General features: G+C 40.1%; 1 pseudogene; it reads right to left on the bottom strand.

Annotated features, from left to right (window-relative positions):
• Window positions 1-623: 623 nt before the first annotated feature.
• LOC130453754 (28S ribosomal protein S33, mitochondrial-like) lies at window positions 624-3,094 on the bottom strand (annotated as a pseudogene).
• Window positions 3,095-3,570: the final 476 nt, after the last annotated feature.

The following is a 3,570-nucleotide window of genomic DNA, read 5'->3' as shown; positions in this document are numbered from 1 at the left end:
CTGAAGAGCTGGGAAACATTGAAGAATCCACTAAGAATCTTCAATTCACATGAGGCTAAGACTGCCAAGAATCTCCCCAGAACTCACGCTGAAGGGAGTATCTGACCAAAGTGCCAACAAGCAGAAAAGGTCTCCTCACCAAAGAACCAAGGAAGGAATCACTCCACTCACCACCACAAGCCCACTCAGGATCCAGGGAAAAGGTCTCCTCCAGTCCAGTTCACCAACACAGAGAGTGTCACTGAATCCTGGAACTGGCCTTTTTAAAGCAATTTTCTTGACATCACTTCCTGTTGTTCCCCCACTTTACGGGAACCAATCACAGTCTTTCAATTTGCCTAGCACTGCCCAAGGGGGGCAGTGACCTTTGGAGGTGTGAGCTTACTCTAATAAGTGACTTGAGAACTCTCTTACTTAGTGTCAAGTAGGGGTAGTTTAGTTTTTTATTAACTTAAAAGTTGCAGATTGATAGACGAAGAGAGTTTGATTCAATCTTCACAGATGGTAAGATTTTCCCAATAATGAGCTTTCTGGGACATGAGAGAAAAGGTCAGAGAAGCCCCAAAATAGTATAGCCAGGCAAAAATTAAGAGATGATGTGTATGACAATCAGATGGACACCATTTTTGGTTATTGCATATACATGTTAGATGAACTACAGATGCTGGCTCAGGAGGTCACAAAGAGTCAGACACAACAGCAACAACTTGGACATCTGGTTACCCTCTTGCTGATCTTCTGTCAGCTTTAGGGAAATGGTGATGCTAGCCTGAGATTATTTTGCATCTTTTTCTTTTTTTTCTTTTTTTTGGGGGGGGGGTAAAGAAGATGCTAATTTAGTAAGGATCTTATTCTTTGTTAGAAAATCAGCAAATAATTACAAGTGAATAATTTCTTTGAGAATACAATACATAGCATTTTCACACAATAACAAAGCTAAAATAACTCTTAAGGACCAAAATGTGTTCAAGAACTGAATCCTAATTCAGCATGATTTGACTCCATTGGAGGATGGTTGATTCTTGTACCAAAATCCATCAATTTAGGAAAGTTGTATTCTTATTAAGAATGGAAAAAGATCAGTTTGTGTACTTCTTTCTCATCTCAGTCACTGATTGGTTCAACATTATTTCTTTGCAGCTGATCTTTTCCCTTCTCCTTTTTTTGGCTTGGTTTTTCCACAAAGTTTCTTTAGTCACCTTTGCTCTTCCTTAAAATCTTGATGTTCATCTCTGTAAAGACCAAAGAAATGGAGTTTCCTCATTAGAGCAAAATAGGTGTTGTGAGGGGGATACCAGTCATAAGTTTCATTCCTTTTGGCCAAAGGCTATTCACTAAACAACTTCACTACTTTCATGGATTTGGAATCGGTGGGGACAGCAATTTCTCCAAATATTCGGGCACTTAGGCGAGCCATTCGTATGGTGTATTCTGAAAGGGAGGACATCTCTAGAGATAGCCAGTAAAGGCTATTCTGATTTAACAGGTCCGGGCCTTCCTCATCTATATCTGCACCTTTTTCCCAAAGCATTTTTATCCAGAATTATAAAAACTTGGAATGATCCTTAGGAATAATTATCTCCAAATCCCCTGACTTTATACAAAAGGAAACAGACCAAGAAAGAAAAAAGGGTTTATCCATGAGTGGTAAGAAACAGAGGACTTGAGCCCAAGTCCGCTAACTCCTAGTCTACTATATTTAACCCAAGTTTGTAGCAGGGCTTCATTCTAAGAATGAAAGGCTCAAAACTCCATTCAATCCAGAAATAAGAAAGTTTTATTTAAAGAAGAGGTGTTCAAGATAGTGTAATAGCCTAATAGCTGCTGGAATATCCTTGGGGCTAATGGAACAGTCCTGGAGCTGATGGAAAAGCAGCTCCCCCTCCAAGTGGATCAGGGTTTGCATACTAAGGGCCTTGAACCACTAGAACCCTTAGTGTGAGATGTTTCCCCCTATTGTCCCACCTACCCTCATTTGTCAAGTGTGGGAAAGATCTTACTACCCTTCTGGATGCCTTAATCAGAGATAGGAACATAGGGAGGACATAACACAGTGACCACTCTAGATAATAATGCCTAACAATTTTAGAACTAAGATAAATACAGTACAATAGAAGTGATTAATAATATAGAACAGCACAGAACTGATGCCCAAAATAGCCTAGCAGTTCACAGAGTTCCAGGGGTGAAACCAAGATGAAGAAATGAACCAGAGCTGCTCCATGTCACCATTAGAATCCTCTCTGACCAAGATTAAAATATTGCTACAAAATGAATACAGAAGTAAAAGAAACAATAAGGAGACAGTGAAAGAACTTTCAAGAAAAGAAAAACCCAAAAGGTAGACAGAGATCATCTGGGAAACTGGGGTGAGAGGAAAGCAGAGCCAGCAAAAGGCTGTAGCAAGGAGGGAAGAAAAAGCCAAGAGCAAGCCACACACACACACACACACACACACACACACACACACACACACACACACACACACACACACCCTGCCACCCCATATCTGCTGTCCCAGATTCCAAACCTAAGCCCAAACCAACATTCAGACTCGGAGATCCTGCCTGGGAAAATAGTGGTACAAGCCACCCACACCCTTGAAATTTCAAATCTATGCAGAAGTCCAGAGTCCCAACCTCATGCAATCTGGGCTGAAGTGGGCTGATTTGAGTGGGCCCAGAGCAAAGCCAGAATTTCCGGTCTGAGTTTGGGATAAAGACATAGTACACAGTTTGAGGTGACTGATAATACTAAGTACTAAGTACTGATCTTTCTGACTAAAGCTCAGGGCAGAGCTTGATGATAGGGCAATCAAGAGTGTGCCTGATTAGATCAAGTACACAGTAAGACCAAAAACTTGAGCATAAGCTTGACACTAGAATCTGATCAGCCCCTGAACTGATCAAGGTCAGAATGAAATCAAAAGCTTATGCCCAAGCCTAAAGCAAGTTGTTAAGCCATCAACATCTTACGGGTCAATTGAATCAGCAGAGGGAGGGGCTCCCAGAACTCTCAGCCCTCAGACCCAGAAAATAAGCTGAGAATAACATCAAGTAAGGACTGAAGTTTGAAAGGGTACCTCTACTTCCCATAAAATAGAGTCTACCTATCATTAGATGGGGAAAATGATCAAACAACGAAAAAGCACCTAACACTAAAGAATTTTTATAGAGATAAAGAGCAAGTTGCAGACACAGAAGGGGACAGTGAAAGCAAAGGAAACATACACAAAGTCCAAAATAAAAATATGGATTTGACACAAATTCTCAAAGAGCTCAAGAAAGACTTCAAACCCCAATTAAGAGAGGCAGAGTAAAAGTGGGGAAGAGAGATGAAAGTGATGCAAGAAGAAAGGAAAGTGATGTAAGGAGAAATGAAAGTGATGCAAGAAGAAATGCACCAATTGAAAAAGGAGAACCAAAAATTGACAGGAAAAAATAGGCCTTAAAAATCAGAATTGACTGTCTAGAAACTAATGATTTCATGAAAATTCAAGAAATAATAAAGCAGAATTAAAGGAATAAAAAAAGGAAAACATGAAATACCTTATTGAAAAAACAACTGACC

This window comes from Monodelphis domestica, chromosome 4 (assembly GCF_027887165.1).
Source record: "Monodelphis domestica isolate mMonDom1 chromosome 4, mMonDom1.pri, whole genome shotgun sequence".
NCBI lineage: Eukaryota > Metazoa > Chordata > Mammalia > Didelphimorphia > Didelphidae > Monodelphis > Monodelphis domestica.
Note: the sequence above shows the minus strand (reverse complement) of the source record. Positions and strands in the feature narration are given on the sequence as shown.